At 41.4% G+C, this 20,527-nt stretch overlaps 1 protein-coding gene across 6 annotated transcripts in view; it reads right to left on the bottom strand.

Annotated features, from left to right (window-relative positions):
• The window catches only part of B3GALT5 (beta-1,3-galactosyltransferase 5), a 47,209-nt gene that overhangs the window by 13,693 nt on the left and 12,989 nt on the right, over positions 1-20,527 (bottom strand). For 3 of the 6 annotated variants that reach the window (XM_042859224.2, XM_042859231.2, XM_042859230.2), the window contains exons 2-3: positions 18,574-18,693; positions 13,944-14,218 (exon numbers count right to left, since the gene is read on the bottom strand). The exons of 1 other annotated variant lie outside the window; for it this stretch is intronic. The gene's annotated coding sequence lies outside the window, so the exon portion shown is untranslated. The remainder of the gene's footprint in view (positions 1-13,943; positions 14,219-18,573; positions 18,694-20,527) is intronic. 2 more of the 6 variants (XM_042859227.2, XM_042859226.2) reach the window with 2 other exon arrangements.

Genomic DNA, 20,527 nt, shown 5'->3' with positions numbered 1-20,527 from the left:
CTCCTCATCTCAAAAAAGATATACTGGCACTAGAAAAGGTTTAGAAAAGGGCAACTAAAATGATTAGGGGTTTGGAACGGGTCCCATATGAGGAGAGATTAAAGAGGCTAGGACTCTTCAGCTTGGAAAAGAGGAGACTAAGGGGGGATATGATAGAGGTATATAAAATCATGAGTGATGTGGAGAAAGTGGATAAAGAAAAGTTATTTACTTATTCCCATAATACAAGAACTAGGGGTCACCAAATGAAATTAATAGGCAGCAGGTTTAAAACAAATAAAAGGAAGTTCTTCTTCACACAGCGCACAGTCAACTTGTGGTACTCCTTACCTGAGGAGGTTGTGAAGGCTAGGACTATAACAGCGTTTAAAAGAGAACTGGATAAATTCATGGTGGTTAAGTCCATTTGTCAGAGGGTGCGGATGGATGGCAGGAGAGAGATCACTTGATCATTGCCTGTTAGGTTCACTCCCTCTGGGGCACTGGGCATTGGCCACTGTCGGTATACAGGATACTGAGCTAGATGGACCTTTGGTCTGACCCGGTATGGCCGTTCTTATGTTCTTATGCTTTAACCTGTAAATAACTCTATTTCTTTTTTCCTAGTTAATAAACCTTTAGGTTGTTTATAACAGGATTGACTACAGGCATTATTTTTGGTGTAAGATCTAGGATACCCTTTGATCAAGTGACTGGTCTCTTGGGACTGGAAGCAACCTGAATGTGCTGTGATTTTTGGTGTAAGTGGCTATTTATCACTAAATCAAGTTTATCTGGGTGGCAAGATACACTAGAGAGTCTAAGGGGACTGTCTGTGACTCCATGGTAAGACTGTTCTAGTGATCCAGGAGTTCACATTTGTCACTGGCTTGGTGAAATTTAATTATACAACACACCATCAGCTTGGGGTGTCTGCCCCTGTTTTTGACAGTCTGCCTGAGGTGAGCATTCACAGTCATGAGACACTCCAGACAAAGACAATGGTGTTTCCCATGCTCATAGTGCAGGTTTTCTTGATCCTTTAACCTGTCCAATTTTTCCAGTATTTTTTTACAATTGTTGTTTAATATATTGTATTTGGTTTAAACTCAGTGTAATGGTCACTGGGCCTGGGAAGTGGTTGGTGAGGAGAGAGTACCCCAGAATGGGGACACTGTAGCCACTGTCCTGAGCGGCCCAGGATGAAACTGGGGGTTAAGCCACCCAGGGATCCTGGGCCCAGCCTTATCAGGGTTACAAGGACTCCGCCGCATAGGACAGAGAAAAAGAAGTCCTCAGGGTCAGGCAGGCATCTCAGTAAAGAGAGTTGGGGCAGGGACTTGGACCCTTGTGCCATCCAATTCCATCAGGGTAGTATAGAAGTCAGGAAGGTTCCCTACTTTAGCAGTATCATTCCCCTCAAGAGTGATGAGGAAACTGAGGTACAGGAATGTGTGTAGCTGTTTATTACTTTGTCTAGATCTGTATACTTCTTGTGCTAGATAAAGAGTGATTGGTTTTTAGAACACTTACAAAGTCTGTGTGTTCAGTTATCAAGTGTCCCTAAGGATGTGAGCTGTAAACCAGAGTAATCACAACGTTGGAGCTTTGGGGAAAAGTTGTGCTTAAGCTACTGAGAAGTCTGGGGGTGTCAGCACTGGTCCTGGGGGCCTAATGTAGATGGGGTTGTGACGGGTTGGATCACAGAAACCCCCTTGGGAGCTGCCACCCGATGTGCAAAGACTACCCCTGCTTCTGTTTTCCCTGCCAGCTCAGGACTCCAGCACCCTGTCTTGCTGAGCCAGACACTCCTGTTTGGCTCCAGACACAGATCCAGGGTCTGAATCTCCTGTCCCAAAGCTGCAAGTTTACCTAAAAACAGCTCACAGAAGTGCGTTTGTCTTTAGCACTCAGATGCCCAACTCCCAATGGGGTCTAAACCCAAATAAATCCGTTTTACCCTGCATAAAGCTTATGCAGGGCAAACTCATAAATTGTTCGCCCTCTATAACACTGATAGAGAGATATGCACAGTTGTTTGCTCCCCCAGGTATTAATACATACTCTGAGTGAATTACTAAATAGAAAGTGATTTTATTAAATACAGACAGTAGGATTTAAGTGGTTCAAAGTAGTAACAGACAGAACAAAGTAAGTCACCAAGCAAAATAAAATAAAATGCGCAAATCTATGCCTAATCAAACTAAATATAGATAATCTCACCCTCAGAGATGCTTCAGTAAGTTTTTCTCAGACTGGACATCTTCCAGGCCTGGGCACAATTCTTTCCCCTGGTACAGCTCTTGTTGCAGCTCAGGTGGTAGCTAGGGGATTCTTCATGATGGCTCCTCTCCCTCTCTGTTCTCTTCCCCCCCTTTATATATCTTTTGCATAAGGCGGGAACTCTTTGTCTCTCTGGTTTTCCACACCCCCCCTCACTGGAAAAGCACCAGGTTAAAGATGGATTCCAGTTCAGGTGACATGATCACATGTCACTGCAAGACTTCATTACTCACTTGCCAGCACACACATATACAGGAAGACTCACAGGTAAATACAGCCATCTGCAGACAATGGGAGTCATCAAGATTCCAAACCATCATTAATGGTCCACACTTTACACAATTACAATAGGCCCTCAGAGTTACATTTTATACTTCTAGTTTTAGATACAAGAGTGGTACATTTATACAAATCAGATGATCATACTCAGTAGATTATAAGCTTTGTAATGATACCTTACAAGAGACCTTTTGCATGAGGCATATCCCAGTTACGTTACATTCACTTATTACCGTATTTTCTCTAAAACTATCTCAGTTACATTATATTGACTTATTATCAAGTTTTTATAAAACCATATAGACTGCACAACGTCACAGGGGTCCATGTTGATGAAGGGGTAACATGATCGAGAGCCTATGTCCAGGAAGTGTTCCAGAGAGGCCAAGAAAAAAGAGAGCGCTGCTTACCCAGACCATGAGAAATGTAACAGCACACAAGTCTAACATGTTAGGACCCAAACACAGCAACCTCGTGTAGTTCTAAGAGGGTGCTGTGACACCTTAGCACACCCACATATAATGCCCTGGGCATTGTTTCCTGTTAAATATAGCTTTACAATGTTCTATTTATACGTTTAAAGGAACTGACCCTCTAGAAAAGGTGTTCTGTTAAACCAAAGGGAAAATTGAAGACTGTCATCTGACTTGGAAGCACTTCCTTTAGGCCCCATTAATTATTACATTTATTTATACTGTACCAGAGGTGTAAGGTTGCCGGGCATACAGGATCAGGGAAAATATTCCAGCCATAGGGAAAGTCTAGAGTCCTTGTGAGAAAAGGAGACTAAAAATGTCAATTTAAAAAAATATTCTACTCAGTTATTCTGATGCAAATCTGGAGTAATGCCCTGAATTCAGTGGAGTTACTTTAAATTGGCACCAGTGTTACTGAGCTCAGAACATGGTCTAATGAGCCAGCTACATCGCCTTTGTGTGCTTTGGGGAACTTATTTCCCCCTCTCTGTAGTAAAAGATAAAAAACTAACAAGAGACTCAAAAGTCTTATGACACAAAAAGTAGAAGTCTGTTGTTAAATATCAAACAGAAGGGCAGGTCCTCATCTGATGTAAATCAGCATTGCTCTGTTCACCCCAGTTTACACTAGCTCAGGATCTGAATTAAAATGGGGTTACTATTTACTACAGAAAGTGTCTGTCTACTTTTGTTTTTTTCTTAAATGGAAAAACTCAAAAAACTTTCATTGGGGCCAAGAGCTACCAGTTCTCCTCTATCCACTATCTATTGAATGGAGCCAAAATGTCAATACAAGGTTCATAACTGTGTGTTAATTTAGGGATAGAATTTCTGCAGAATTCTTCATCGTGCAGTTGCGCAGAATTCCCCCAGGAGTAACATGGATTGGATGCTTGTGTGAATAACAAATAATCCAGAAATACCTCAAAGAAGATTTTTTAACAATCAAGACTTTGGAAGGGCCTCATGGTATAAACCAACCTCTAACTAGTAGGAGCTAGGAAAAATCATTTGCTATGGGCAAATTATTCCATAACAACGTAGTGTCAGGTTCTTGCAATTTCCTCTGAAGCATCTGGTGCTGGAGACAGGATACTGTACTAGACAGATCCTTGTCTAATCTGGCATGGCAATTTCTGTATTCCTACTGCCTAACCCAAAACCCACTGAAGTCAATAGGAGTTTTTCCATTTACTTCAATTGGCTTTGGATAAGGCCCCTAGTGTATTCTTCATATTCACACTTGAAATTATCACGTCTCTTTCAAAATTCTATAGCACTTCATTGCAACAGCTGAAAATAACTATATTAAACAGACATACGTAATATAGCAGAGTTTAGGACATACTGTACAGTACGGTGTCAAGTATCAGGGGGTAGCCGTGTTAGTCTGTATCTACAAAAACAACAAGGTGCCACCAGACTCCTTGTTGTTACTGTACAGTACGTATTCAAGAACCAGGGTCCTGCAAAGACTCCCTTACTAATGTAAGATTCCCAAGAACTTGGTGGCTTTTGTAGCTTAAAGGTGATAGTACTACACTGTCTCTTATGGTGATAGCTGCATTAAATTCTTTATGACATGTAATATTGCTCTTAAAACAGCACTTGTCCCTTTTGAGGTTTGTGTTTACTATCTTTTGGTGAGAAGGATGTTAGCAATATCCGTGTTCTCGTTACCTTATCGTCTGAGATTGCATCACCATGTGCCATAAACTTAATACATTTCACATTGTATATAGTGGAACCGCTCTCTCTCTTTTTAACTGACCTGTGTGAAGACAGTCAACTGCATTGGATTTCCATAACTAAGTATGTGGCCGATAGGATCAGAATTTAGCGTATTGTTCTAATGTTCTGGAGTGTTTCCAATTCAAAACAAGCTTCCGAATTGTTTCTTAACTTGCCATAACCCAGAGGACTAAAGTTAATGTGATTAGCTTTATACAAAGACTAAATAATTTGCTGTTAAACTTGCAGGGTCCAAGCACATAGGTAAACATAGGCATAGACGCCAACTCCATAGGTGCTCTGGGGCTGGAGTAACCATGGGGAAAAAATAGTGGGTGCTCGGCACCCACCAGCAGCCCCACGGATCAGCACCTTTCCCCCCCTCCCAGCACCTCTCACCCGCCAGCAGCCCTGCTGATCAGTTCCTCCCCCTCCCTCCCACACCACGGATCAGCTATTCAGCAGCGTGCAGGAGGCACTGGGGGGGGGGTGAGGAAGAGCAGGGGCAGGAAGAGGCAGGGCGGGGATCGAGCAGCCCCCGGGAACAGAGGAAGTCGGCACCTATGAACACAGGTATGACCAGGGAATAGAGTTTATACAGAGAGACACAGTAACGACTTGAGTCAAGTTAGTAATAATAGTTCTCTTTTTCTAGCTACATAGGGTCAAATTAAACACTTACATAAGTAGTCCCTTTGAAGTCAGTGGAACTACTCGTGTGTGTAAAGTTACACACAGGTAACTCTTTGAAGGATCAGGCCCTGACAGTAGCAAACAATGACATTTTATGCTTTGTGTGAGTTATTTTTTGTCTGCACCTAGTTGGATACAAAAATCAGTTTAGTGGGTTGCACATCTTCTGCGAGTCAGAAGAGCTGGATTCTATTCTTGGCTGTGCCACTGGCTTGTTCTGTGACACTGGGTAATTCACGTAACCATCCTGGGTATTAATTTCGCTATCTGTAAAATGCTTTGAGATTTTTTGATGAAAAGTACTATCTATGGGCCAAAGTTTATTTTTAATATTGAGAAATGAATGGCTAAACAGTCCGCATTGGAAAAATATTTATTCCCTTTCTGTCTCACTTTTTGAAGATTAAGAAAACAAAACAAACTACTTATATAGGGCCCAATTCTGCTACTTTTATTCATACTGAATAGCACCTTCTGCTATCGGCAGTCTCATTGCAATCACTGGGACCGCTTGCAGAGTGAAGTACTACTACCATCATGAACATGGATCACAGGATTTGGCCTTCAATTAAATTCTATATTGTCTGGCAATTAGGCACTTTATTACAGAAACTGGCACACAACAAGTACAAAACCAACATGGTTAAATCTAAATCTAAACAGCATAAATTCATCTTGCTTTTGTAACCTGAAGGTTTCTAGATTTTGCCCCTGACAGAATGGCAAGGGGACAGAACCCCAGGAGTAGGGACCAGGGTAGGACTGTTATAGGGATAGGTGAAGGGAGGATTTTATTTCAGAGTAAGAACAAACCAAAAGCCTTGTTTCTTCTTCTGGTGTTTACTCTGTTTAGTGTCACACATGCTGGCTATCATACTGAAAGTACTTTTTCCAGTTGTGGTTTTGTTTTTCAAACAAAAGATAAAACTGTGTCATAAATGTTTATATATATATAAAAATATATAAAAACCCACTATTTAAAACAAAGTTGAAATTACATAACAATGGCTGTGCTCTCCCTCTACCAGGCTGATCCATGTACGCTGGATCTTACAGTAATCTGACTGCTATAAAGCAGGTTTTAGAATGGCCACATGACCCAACAGAATTTCTCCAGTCCAACTTCCTGGCCAACGGAAGATTGCCTCCATTAATACATTTTCTTTTTCTTTTCTTTTTTTTTTTAATGTTTTTATATTTTGGAAGACATCCCATAAGTAGTAATTATTGCTACATCACTGAGAAAATAGAAGCTTATACATAGGAAGAAATAAGATCAAAATGTCCTTAATAATTAAAAAAAATATTAACACTTGAGGGAAAATCATAGAGTGATAGAACTGGAAGGGACCTCGAGAGGTCATCTATTCCAGTCCCTTCACTCAAGGTACGACTAAGTATTGTCTAGACCAGTGGTTCCCTAACTTGTTCCACCGCTTGTGCAGGGAAAGCCCCTGGCGGGCAGGGCCAGTTTGTTTACCTGCCGCATCCGCAGGTTCGGCCGATCGCGGCTCCCAGTGACCACGGTTCGCTGCTCCAGGCCAATGGGAGCTGTTGGAAGTGGCAGCCAGTACGTTCCTCGGCCCGCGCCGCTTCCAGCAGCTCCCATTGGCCTGGAGCAGCGAAACACGGCCACTGGGAGCCACGACCGGCAGAACCTGCGGACGCGGCAGGTAAACAAACCAGCCCAGCCCGCCAGGGGCTTTCCCTGCACAAGCGGTGGAACAAATTTGGGAACCACTGACCTAGACCATCCCTGACAGGTGTTTGTCCAACCTGCTCTTAAAAATCCCCAATGATGGAGATTCCACAACCTCCCTAGGCAATTTATTCCAGTGATTAACCACTTTGACAGTTAGGAAGTTTTTCCTAATGTCCAACCTAAACCACCCTGGCTGCAATTTTAGCCCATTGCTTCTTCTCCTATCCTCAGAGGTTAAGGAGAACAATTTTTCTCCCTCCTCCTTGTAACAACCTTTTAGGCACTTGAAAACTGTTATCATGTCCCCTCTCAGTCTTCTCTTCTCCAGACTAAACAAACCCAATTTTTTCAATCTTTCCTCATAGGTCAGGTTTTCTAGACTTTTAATAATAACACATGCATCTGAAGAAGTGGGTATTCACCCACAAAAGCTCATGCTCCAATATGTCTGTTAGTCTATAAGGTGCCACAGGGCTCTTTGCTGCTTAATCATTTTTGTTGCTCTTCTCTGGACTTTCTCCAATTTGTCCACATCTTTCCTGAAATGTGGCGCCCAGAACTGGAAACAATACTCCAGTTGAGGCCTAATCAGCGCAGAGTAGAGCGGAAGAATTACTTCTCGTGTCTTGCTTACAATATTCCTGCTAATACATCCCAGAATGATGTTTGCTTTTTTTGCAACAGCGTTACACTGTTGACTCATATTTAGCTTGTGTCATAACTATAAAGGGAAGGGTAACAGCTGTCCTGTGTACAGTATTATAAAATCCCTCCTGGCCAGAGACTCCAAAATCCTTTTCCCTGTAAAGGGTTAAGAAGCTCAGGTAACCTGGCTGGCATCTGACCAAAGGACCAATAAGGGGACAAGATACTTTCAAATCTGGGGGGGGGGGGAGGGGGGAAGGCTTTTGTTTGTGTTTTTTGTTTGGGAGTTCGTTCGCTCTTGGGACTGAGAGGGACCAGACATCAATCCAGGTTCTCCCCATCTTTCTAAACAAGTCTCTCATATTTCAAACTTGTAAGTAAATAGCCAGGCAAGGCGTCTTAGTTTTACTTTGTTTTCTCAACTTGTAAATGTATCTTTTACTAGAGTGTTTATCTTTGTTTGCTGTACTTTGAACCTAAGACTAGAGGGGAGTCCTCTGAGCTCTTTAAGTTGATTACCCTGTAAAGTTAATTTCCATACTGATTTTACAGAGATGATTTTTACCTTTTTCTTTAATTAAAAGCCTTCTTTTTAAGAACCTGATTGATTTTTCCTTGTTTTAGATCCAAGGGGGTTGGATCTGTATTCACCTGGAGTTGGTGGGAGGAAGGAGGGGAATGGTTAATTTCTCCTTGTTTTAAGATCCAAGGGGTTTGGATCTGTATTCACCAGGGAATTGGTGAAGGTCTCTCAAGGCTTCCCAGGGAGGGAATCCATTGGGATGGTGGCAGCGGACCAGAGCTAAGCTGGTAGTTAAGCTTAGAAGTTTTCATGCAGGCCCCTACATTTGTACCCTAAAGTTCAAAGTGGGGATACAGCCCTGACAGCTTGTGATCCATTATGACCCCCAGATCCCTTTCCGCGGTACTCCTTCCTAGGCAGGGCCGGCTCTGGCTTTTTGGCTGCCCCAAGCAAAAAAAAAAAACTTGCGGCGCGGCCAGAGCACGGGTGCAGGGGGACTGGCTGGGAGGCGGGGGAGGGGGAGGGAGCGGGCGGGAGGGAGAGAGAAGGGGGCGGCCAAGGCTACGGCAGGGGCGCTGCCACGCGGCCCCTCCCGCTGCGTCGCCTCCTGCCGCCTGCCGCAAGGGCTCCACTCCGGTCGGTGGGGAGGGAAGGAAGAGGACTGCCCTGCAGGGCGCTCTGGTTCTCTGCGCCGCCATCCCCTACAGGGTGGCCGGAGTGGAACAAAACAAAAAAAAAAAAGCAGCCGTGCTGCCCTAGGATTGGGCGGAATGCCGCCTCGAACAATCTGCCGCCCCAAGCACCAGCTTGCTCAGTTGCTGCCTGGAGCCGGCCCTGTTCCTAGGCAGTCATTTCCTATTTTGTATGTGTGCAACTGATTGTTCTTTCCTATGTGGAGTACTTTGCATTTGTCCTTATTGCATTTCATCCTATTTACTTCAGACCATTTCTCCAGTTTGTCCAGATCATTTTGAATTTTAATCCTATCCTCCAAAGCACTTGCAACGCCCGAGAGCTTGGTATTGTCTACAAACTTTATAAGTGTGCTCTATACTAATAATCCTACCATATAATATTTAAGTGGTATAATGTTTCCTCTTGAAAGTTACATGACTATCTGTAAAATTGATTATTATCGATGGAAATTGTTTTTCTTCCGTTTGTGTGTTTATGATGAAGTTGATGTTTAACAACATGTACCATTAAAAATCTAATCCTTCCAAGCCTATAAATAGCTCTTGCTTCATGAAAAATTATTTATTGCATCCTCATTTACAAATGCTTATGGAAAGCTGTCCTAACATCTAGTATTGAATTTTTATAATTAATCATTTGAGTGAAAAAGGAAAAACATAAACATGATATTTTTAAAAAAAGATGAGGGGCTTTCTCTTGTTACTTGGGAGTGATCTAAATGGATATAAACAACAATGAAAAGAAAGGATACACAGAGCTGCAAATATATATTTGAACAAAAGAGAACATATTAGCGATAGACATGTTACAGATATTGCTATCAAATTTCTGAGACTATCAGTAAGATTTAAGAACAACCCAATGAGTTTTCAATCATGTGCATTGTTTTTAAATCGGAACCTCTTTTGGAAGGTTTCTTTTCCCATTTTAGCCACTTTCAACGCCCATGTAAGATACGTCAACCCAGCACCCCTACCATTCTCTGCCCTTTCACTCCATGCCAATTCTTGGCTTGTTTGTTTTTTAGTATTTTGAGGGGTGTTGGTTTCTAATGTATAATTTTTTTAACTGTGTCTTTTAACTATCATATATATGTGTGAGAAGGGGAGTTTGGTGCTTTTTAAGGGTAATGATCCTGGAAGTTGTCCAGTCTATCCATACAACTAGCATGGCGCAGACAGTGGCAATGCAGGCGTCCTTCACTCCTTCACTCCTCCATTCATGTGCCAAACCTCAACCTGGAGGGAACACTTCCAACTATTCATTATGGCTAAGTAGTGCCAGGCAAACATTAACAAATACACTCACAGGCCCTGAACCTGTAAGATCAGACTTGTGCTTACTAATGTAAGTAGCCCCATCAGCTTCAAGGTGACTGCTTATGTGCATAAGAGGCCCTGTGATTGTTTTCTTAATGGTTTGCCTAGAAGTAGGGGGGAGGGGAAATGCCTTACTAGTTGGAAGCATATCCTCCAGGCAAACTGAGGAAGCAGTGAGGGAACCTGCGTTGCTGTTGCCTCTTCCGTGGGTAGGTAGGACAGTTTTCAAGACCACTATGGCACCTTTCAAGAGCAACACCTACGCACTCTTATCAGTTAGATTATTTATTTATCAACAGTTTAGGAATTCTCAATCAATATATGGCACTCACGCTGAATGTTAAATACTGTGTGTATGTTCTTGCTTAATTTTATACATAATTATAAATACTTTAAAAATAGATAATGTAACAATTTTTTAAAATACTTGAACATCTGCTGATATTCTGTGCTGTGTCAGGACCACATGCTGCATGCTTTGTTCATTCTCGCAAACCCACTGATTTGTGGGGTATGACTTAGGGTGTAAATACTTTGTGGCCTGAAAATTTCAACCAGCTCTAATGAAAAAAAAATTGATAAGTAATTGTGATAATTATCAGATATATTTTTCTGTGTCATGGAATGGTGACAGTATTGCAACATGGGGACAGCATTTGTGCATTTGTGGGATCTTAACTCTGAATTTCCACACCTATGTAGTTTACTAAAACTTTAGGTCAGTTTCATCCTGTGTTAAAGGAGTTATTGCACAGATTAATTTTGCCCACTACCTTTAACTGAAAAATTTCAGGCCCTAATATTACATATTCTTATAATTACTTCACACTTATAAGGTTTTTCTGATGTAACTGATCTGTCTTCATAACCTTAAGCTTCTTGCTTGGCAATTATAATAAAATCTTGCGAAGAAATAAAGGTGAGTAGTGCTGGGTGTTAGAAGTGGGGTAGAGCAAATACAGCAGAAGAACTACCACCTTGTCAAAGCCCAAAGCCTTTGTCATTCATACCACCAGCCCTGGAAAACAGTATTCCACTAGGCACTAGTACTGATGACTGTTGATTGGAAAAATCAATTTCTTCGTGGTGGGTTACTGAGAAAATGGATGGGAATAATAAGAAACAGTCATTGACTGTAAACTGTATGGTTTGAAATTACTTAGCAGTGCCCATTGAGCCATTTAGCCCTGATCCTCTGATCTACTCAACTCAAATCTCAATACTGATTTGATCAGCCAGAACACAGGTATTCATAGACTGTAAACTCTTCGGGGCAGGGATCGTGTTTTATATGTGCTTGTACTATGCACAGTCCTGTTTCAATTTTTAGAAATTTCACCAGAATAAATTAGACTGAATTTTATAGCAACATATATTTATGTTGTTAGCAAAACCCTTTTCTGAGATGCATCTGAAGAAGTGAGGTTCTTACCCACAAAAGCTTATGCTCCCAATACTTCTGTTAGTCTTAAAGGTGCCACAGGACCCTCTGTTGCTTTTTACAGATTCAGACTAACACGGCTACACATCTGATACTTGAAAGTTTGGAAATGGCGCTTGAATAAGGAAATAGGCTTTGATGAGATGTAAGTGACAAACCACTTCTTGAGTCACCTCAAGTGAAACAAACCCTGCCAAATATTACACCTCCCATCTCTACTTTGCATTTTCTTTCTGTGTAGACACATGAAGAACATTTTAAAAGCAACCAGACAGAGTATTTAATTAACCTGCTGCAAATGCAGTGGCAGTGCTTTTACAGAAATTATATAAACAAGTAAAGAAGATCTACAGAAATTCTGGTTTTCTCTGACACAAATTAAAACAAGAAAAATTGCTACATTTATCAAGTTTTCTTAAATGTTGTTACACATGTTAAAATATCTGTCATGGGTAGATCAAATACCTAGAGGCTTTAGTCTAGCTGTGAGACCTGCAAAACTGCAACAAGGGTTGATGTTCTTTCCTTTTGGAAAAAAAATGGTAAACTCCTCCTCTGTGGCTGGAATAGCTCCATTTCCTTTCTTTACGAATTCCAAAATGCCACCATGGAAATGCCAACTTAAATTTCAGTTGCTTATTCTAATTAAGTGGCAGATACAGCAGGTGCGATTGGCAACTCTCTCTTTTGCATCTCAGAAAAGTGTATTCTTAAAAACATAAGTATATATTGCTGTAAAATTCAATCTAATTTATTTGGTGACATTTCTAAAATTGTAGACTTACACTGAAGATTTTGTATTAAATTTGTACCTTTGAATGTGTTATACCAATAAAAACTAGCAGGATCTTATTAAAGGGGACAAGATAAAGATGCCACGTTTATTATGATAACAATTTGATTTATGACCAATAACTAATAACTTAATCCTTATACACACACATTATACCTAATACCTATATACACACACACACACACATCCATCAGATGTTCTGCAGCTGCTGCATAGTTACCAGTCCTGCTTGAATCTGTGACTTGAGTTTGCAGCTTGGGTTCGTAGCTTGTGGCGGCTAACTAGCCAGGAAAGCTGGGCACAAGAACAAGCTGGGTCTCTGTTCGGCATGCACCGATGCCCTTCCATGTTGGCAGCAGAACGTTACCCTCCTCCCAAGTTTTCCATCTCACCCATCCTTTTTGTAGGCTTTAGTTTGAATCCAGAGTCTATAGGTCTTGCTGTGTCATGCTGCCTCTAGGTTTGGTGATTGATCACCCGTCAATTGCAGACATGATTTTCAGCCTGGGACCGGGCTTTGATCTTCCTTCTATTGTACCTTTTCTTTTTAGGGTGGATTCTGCTTACTTTGTTAGGGCTCTTGTCTGCATCTTCAGCCGTTGGTGTTTGAACTCTATTTAATCAGGACAGGCTGGGGCTGGAGGTTGATTCCATCATCCATACATACCTCATTCACACATCTAAACTAAACTAATAAGATTACAGCAGGGTTTGCAAAAATGAAGGTTGCAGCAAGCCCTTACAAAATGGAGTAAGCATTTTAAAATGGGGTTTGAATTACAATATGGCAAACAGGGAACAGAAGTTACAATACTGAAACAGTGCAAGTCTCAGTGATTTAAGCAGGAATTGGATTGATAGTGAAACTTACAAAGGCAGCTGACTGAACAGCTATGGCTCTTAACAAGCATCTTAATTGTTAATTAGCCAGTTATTGGAGTAACCGGTTTTATGAATGAATATTGTTTCATTCATAAAACTTTACTTATGAAATTACATTAATAAAGTAAACAATTACAAACAATTTCATTCATCAGTCCTACAAATGAAGAACTGAGAACCATGAATTAAGAAAATTGGAGTAAGGAGTCAACTTTAGACACCTGCTAGAGTTGTGCTAAGACTTAAAGTATTAATAGGCAGAGTACCTGCTGTCCAGCTGCACCTCTCATCATTTTAGCATGTGAAAGGGACATATTTTAAAATCCTAATGCAGTCTCTCATGCAGCGTACGGTCCTTTCAACAGAGAAGGGTATTTCTGTGCTGCCATAGGGTATTTTTCTACAAGGCATCATCACTTCCAAACTGTCATCTGCCCAGGCCCTGATTATTTTTTGCTGTTTTTCCGGAACCCACAAAGTATTTACACCATCATCCATTACCTTATGCTCCATCAAATGCAAATGTAGATTCTCTGTGGTCTCCCTCATTCTCTTCACTCACTTTCTTCCACTGGCGGCCTTCATTTTAAAACCATCAGCTGTAGGGATATTTCTTGCTCTTCTCTTCCTTCCTTCCTTCGCCTCCGTCTCCATCAAAAGTAATAAGATTAATCTGCACTTCTATCCATTTTAAGATGTATTCCAAAATGTGGGTTGAGCATTGCAAAAGACCTCACAATCTACTTATAGATGGGTTACCCAAGCAAGCAGAGTTCCTGAAACAATAACACAGGCAGGACCTAAGTAACTAACATGCATTTATTATTGGACGAAAGTACAAATGCAGTTCTCCTCCTGCAGCTCATGCTGCTGTCAAAAATGTTCTGCAGGAAATACACAAACACATGAACTTCCTCTCCAAGTGTGGTGATTCAATCATATATCCTGTGGGGGTTTTTTGTTGATTCGTTGTTGTTTTTTTACCCACTTGTTTGATCTTATGTAGAACTTCTGAAAGTTTCTGAACACTTTTAACAGGATCTTATTCTGCACTAGGAGTCTCACCTAAAGTACTCCCTGCCGGTAGCCCAGAAACCTGTGGGCCCGCATCTCAGAGTTACACTGTTGACTCATATCTAGCTTGTGATGCACTATGACCTCCAGATCCCTTTCCGCAGTACTCCTTACTAGGCAGTCATTTCCCATTTTGTATGTGTGCAACTGATTGTTCCTTCCTACGTGGAGTTCTTTGCATTTGTCCTTATTGAATTTCATCCTATTTACTTCAGACCATTTCTCCAGTTTGTCCAGATCATTTTGAATTTTAATCCTATCCTCCAAAACACTTGCAACCCCTCCAAGCTTGGTATCGTCCACAAACTTTGTAAGTGTGCTCTATACTAATAATACTACCACGTACTATTTAAGTGGTAAAAAAAAAAGTCACAGCTCAGAAATATTTCCTCTGAAAGTTACACATAGTCAAGCTGTATATTTATTTTAAAAAATGGAAATAACATTGTCCTTTCAGAAACTAAATTTACCCTGTTCAGGAAGGATGAAATCAGAGATAGAATGATTATCTAAACCAGTAGTTCTCAGCCTTTCCAGACTACTGTACCCCTTTCAAGATGTGGATTTGTCTTGTGTACCCCAAGTTCCACCTCACTTAAAAGCTATCTGCTTACAAAATCAGACATAAAAATACAAAAATGCCACAGTACACTACTACTGAAAAATTGCTTACTTGCTCATTTTTACCATATGATTATAAAATAAATTTCAACCCCCCCAGATTGAGAAACGCTGATATAGTATATAGAGCAGTATAAACAAGTCATTGTCTGTATGAAATTTTAGTTTGTACTGACTTCAGTAGTGCTTTTTCTGTAGCCTATTGTAAAAGTAGGCAAATATCTAGATAAGTTGATATACCCCCTGGAAGACCTCTGCGTACCCCTAGGGGTACATGTATCCCTGGCTGAGAGCCACTGATCTAAACCAATCAAATTAAAATCAACCCCATCATTACTATTTTTCTTGGTATGTTGATTTTAGAAAGTTACGGCATCTTCATACTAAACTATATATGTATTTGTTCTCAACAATAACACAAAGTTTAACAGACTTAAAAGTGGCAATTCTTCAACAACAAAACTTCAAAAACAGATTTCAATGGGAAACTGCAGAACTGGAATTAATCTGCAAATTTGACACCATCAAATTAGGCCTGAATAAAGACTGGGAGTGGCTGGGTCACTACAAAAAATAATTTTCCCTCTGTTGATACTCACACCTTCTTGTCAACTGTTCAGAACAGGTCACATCTACCATGATTGAACTGGCCTTGTTAGCACTACAAAAAGTCATTTTCCCTCTGTTGATATTCACCCCTTCTTGTCAACTGCTGGAAATGGGCCACATCTACCCTAATTGAATTGGCCTCGTTAGCACTGATCCCCCCACTTGATAAGGCAAATTCCATCTTTTCATGTGCTATATATTTATGCCTGCTTACTGTATTTTCCACTCCATGCGTCTGATGAAGTGGGTTTTAGCCCATGAAAGCTTATGCCCAAATAAATTTGTTAGTCTCTAAGGCGCCACAAGGACTCCTCGTTGTTTTTATTTAATGACAGTACATGTTGGGATTCAAAAAGTTAAAGCTTTATAACTGCTAAAACACAAACTGTCAACATCATATGTCAAAATGTTTGCCTTAAATCAAACTCTTAAGTTCTCAGGCAACATTTTTCTTTCTATGACTATCTGTAAAATTGATTATTATCGATGGAAATTGTTTTTTTTCGGTTTGTGTGTTTATGATGAAGTTGATGTTTAACAACATTTACTATTTAAAAATCTAATCCTTCCAAGCCTATAAATAGCTCTTGTTTCATCATGAAAAATTATTTATTGCATCCTCATTTACAAATGCTTACGGAAACCTGTGCTGACATCTAGTATTGAATTTTTATAATTAGTCATTTGAGTGAAAGAGGAAAAACACAAACATGATATTTTTAAAAAAAGGATGAGGGGCTTTCTCTTGGTACTTGGGAGTGATCTAAATGGATATAAAGAACAATGAAAAGAAAGGATACACAGAACTGATAGAGCTGCAAATATATATTTGAACAAAAAAGAACATATTAGCGATAGACATGTTACAGATATTGCTATCAAATTTCTGAGACTATCAGTAAGATTTAAGAACAATCCAATGAGTTTTCAATCATGTGCATTGTTTTTAAATCAGAACCTCTTTTCGAAGGTTTTGTTTCCCATTTTAGCCACTTTCAACACCCATGTAAGATACGTCAACCCAGCACCCCTACCATTCTCTGCCCTTTCACTCCATGCCAATTCTTGGCTTGTTTGTTTTTTAGTATTTTGAGGGGTGTTGGTTTCTAATGTATAATTTTTTTAACTGTGTCTTTTAACTATCATATATATGTGTGAGAAGGGGAGCTTGGTGCTTTTTAAGGGTAATGATCCTGGAAGTTGTCCAGTCTATCCATACAACTAGCATGGCACAGACAGTGGCAATGCAGGCTTCCTTCACTCCTCCATTCATGTGCCAAATCTCAACCTGGAGGGAACACTTCCAACTATTAATTATGGCTAAGTGGTGCCAGGCAAACATTAACAAATACACTCACAAGGCGCGAATCTTAAAGATAAGACTTGGTGGTGCTTACTAATGTAAGGTTTCAGAGTAGCAGCCGTGTTAGTCTGTATCCGCAAAAAGAACAGGAGTACTTGTGGCACCTTAGAGACTAACAAATTTATTAGAGCATAAGCTTTCGTGGACTACAGCCCACTTCTTCGGATGCATATAGCAATAGCTATATGCATCCGAAGAAGTGGGCTGTAGTGCATCCGAAGAAGTGGGCTGTAGTCCACGAAAGCTTATGCTCTAATAAATTTGTTAGTCTCTAAGGTGCCACAAGTACTCCTGTTCTTTTTACTAATGTAAGTAGCCCCATCAGCTTCAAGGTGACTGCTTATGTGCATAAGAGGCCCTGTGATTGTTTTCTTAACTGTTTGCATAGAAGTAGGGAGGAGGGGAAATGCCTTACTAGTTGGAAGCATATCCTCCCTCCTCCAGGTGAGGTTCAGACAAACTGAGGAAGCAGTGAGGGAACCTGCGTTGCCGTTGCCTCTTCTGTGGGTAGGTAGGATAATTTCCAAGACCACTATAGCACCTTTCAAGAGCAACACATACGCACTCTTATTAGTTAGATTATTTATTTATCAACAGTTTAGGAATTCTCAATCAATATACGATACTCACGCTGAATGTTAAATACTATAAAAAGCAACAGAGGGTCCTGTGGCACCTTTGAGACTAACAGAAGTATTGGGAGCATAAGCTTTCGTGGGTAAGAACCTCACTTCTTCAGATGCAAGTGAAGTGAGGTTCTTACCCACGAAAGCTTATGCTCCCAGTACTTCTGTTAGTCTCAAAGGTGCCACAGGACCCTCTGTTGCTTTTTACAGATTCAGACTAATACGGCTACCCCTCTGTTAAATACTATGTGTATCTTCTTGCTTAATTTTATACAGAATTATAAATACTTTAAAAACAGCTAATGTAACAATTTTTAAAAATACTTGAACAGTTGCAGATATTCTGCGCTGTGTCAGGACCACATGCTGCATGCTTTGTTCATTCTCGCAAACCCACTGATTTGTGGGGTATGACTTATGGGAGCAAGGCAGTGCTTAATTTGTAATGGAAGAGCTGCTGGGGCTCAGGCAATTAGATGCTGGGGCTCAAGCAGTTTTTTTACTTTCATAACTGACGTGGCAACCCCAGAGGTGTCAGGGCCGTGAACTGCCAAGACTAGAGGTGCCTCGGCTCAGCCCCAGCAAGCCCTGACACAAATAAAACACTGGAGCAAGGCAAGCTGAATTCGGTCCTGTCCTGCTCTCACTGAAGCAAGTTTTCACTGACTTAAGCAGGAGCAAAATCAGATCTGTGTCCATTTATTTCATTCCCTGACAGAAGGGTTCTATATGCTAGAGTTAGTTACTCTCCCTTCCAAAAGTTGTCTACTATTGCAGTTTCTCTGGGGACCAAATAATGTGGATGCATATGAAATAAAAAGAATCCAGATACCCTTACCTCACGTTTCTGCAGAGCACCCTCCGCTTTTATAGCCATATTGTATGAAAGCTGCAGTGGGCTAAAATCTCTATCACAAGAAGCAGATTAGGTCTTTTACGTCTTCACTGGTGAGTGATCCTGATGGAAATGAGCCCAAACAAGATGAGAAATGATAATCTCCTTTAGAAGTGGGAGTGGGAGAAAATATTAATGCAGCAATGGAACCCTGATCTCTGTGTGGGGGAGTGTTTCTCTCCCTTCTGCTACCTCATTGCCTCTCTCTGGTAGGTAACAGACTAACAGTACCACCGCAGTGTGATTGGCAGGAAAAGGAAAGTTAGGAACTGTCTACAAATGTTCTTATTTTGTACTTGGGGGGGGGGGGGGAATACCCGTACATACACCTTAAATCACAACCATGAAGATAAATCCTAGCAGATCTAAGAAAATTGTGTTCTAACAGAACTAGCCCTTTGTTGAGGAGCACTGAGAAAGCCCAGGCTCTCCTCTCATAATGGAAAGTGACATTGCCTTGAGTCTCACAGCGGGAAAGAAATCACCCACTGCCAAAGAATCTTGAAGCATTCCCCAAGTTACTGACAAATCACAACACACTGAAGGGGGGTAATGGGGCACATACCAATGCTCCCATAAGATTATCACTGACATAACTTGGCCCACACCCTTTTCTGATCTCTGTTTCCCCTTCTTTTCCTCCTATACATTCCTCGCTTGATAATTGTTTTTATTTCTTTAGCAATTTATTATTTCCATTCTATTATTTCAGGCCCTGATTCAGGAAAGCAGTCCTGCTCAGGAGAGCTCTGAAACATATGCTCAATTAAGCATGTGCGTAAGTGCTGTCCTGAACAGAAATGGATTTAAGCTTGTGCTGACATGCTGTCCTGAGTTGGGGGCCTACTTGCTAGAGCTATGTACACTGATATGAATTTTTACCTGTGGTGGACTTTTTTTCTACTATTGATAATCTGAGATGCTTAGAGGCCTTCAGTTATTGCATATGGGATATTTTATTCTGTTTTTTACTTTGCATATGCTTCTACCTTGTCAATGATGTATCCACAAATAATTACTGATTTAGTATTGTCTAGATTTCTGCAGAACATGTTTTAGGAAAGAAAATGTACTATAGGCAGCAATCCTCTCAAAGAGAGCCTTAAATCCTTGAAGTTATTCACATACTTAAGGGCTTTCCTGAATGAGAGCACAGGCCCCATTCCTGCAAGGTACAGCAGGCAAGTGAATGAGTGCACCTGAGTCGAACTTCACTGGGATGCTGTGTGGGTGCAGCAGTCCCCCCACATGCTAGACATTGCAGAATCAAGGCCATGCCTGGGGCAGGGCCGGCTCTAGGCACCAGCAAACCAAGCACGTGCTTGGGGTAGCACATTTTCAGGGGCAGCATTCCGGCCATGGTTTTTTGTTTGTTTGTTTGTTTGTTTTTTGTTTGTTTGTTTTTTGCTTAGGCAGCAGCGCAGGGGGGGTGTCCTGGGACCGCTGTGGTTCGTGTCGGGGAGCAGCGCCCGCACCTTGTGGCTGGGTTGAACGGGCTCCGAGCGTGGGACACTCGGGCTGGGGGCCACTGGGTGGGGGGAGCTGCCTGCAGGTGCCGCAGGGCGGCCGCCCCCCAGCGCCACAAGCCGGGGCTGGGTGAAGCGGCCCGAGCCGCCTAGGGACTGCAGCAGGGGGGCCAGGAGCAGCAGCAGCAGCAGGGCCATAGTGGGGACCGGTGTCCGGGGCCCAGAGCTGGGGAGGCAGGGGTGTGTGGGGGGCAGCCAAAATTGTTTTTGCTTGGGGCGGCAAAAAACCTAGAGCCGGCCCTGGCCTGGGGTATTTGATTCGTTCACACACAGGAGTTCATTTCCTCTCTAACTTAATCCTCGGGGAATAGATTCTGCATTCCTTCCACAGAATAAGGGTCAGGGTTGCAGTATCTGGCCCTTCCTCTATA

The sequence above is a fragment of the Chrysemys picta genome, chromosome 1, assembly GCF_011386835.1.
Source record: "Chrysemys picta bellii isolate R12L10 chromosome 1, ASM1138683v2, whole genome shotgun sequence".
Taxonomy (NCBI): Eukaryota; Metazoa; Chordata; order Testudines; family Emydidae; genus Chrysemys; species Chrysemys picta.
The sequence above is the reverse complement of the archived record's forward strand: the minus strand, read 5'-3'. Positions and strand labels throughout refer to the sequence as shown.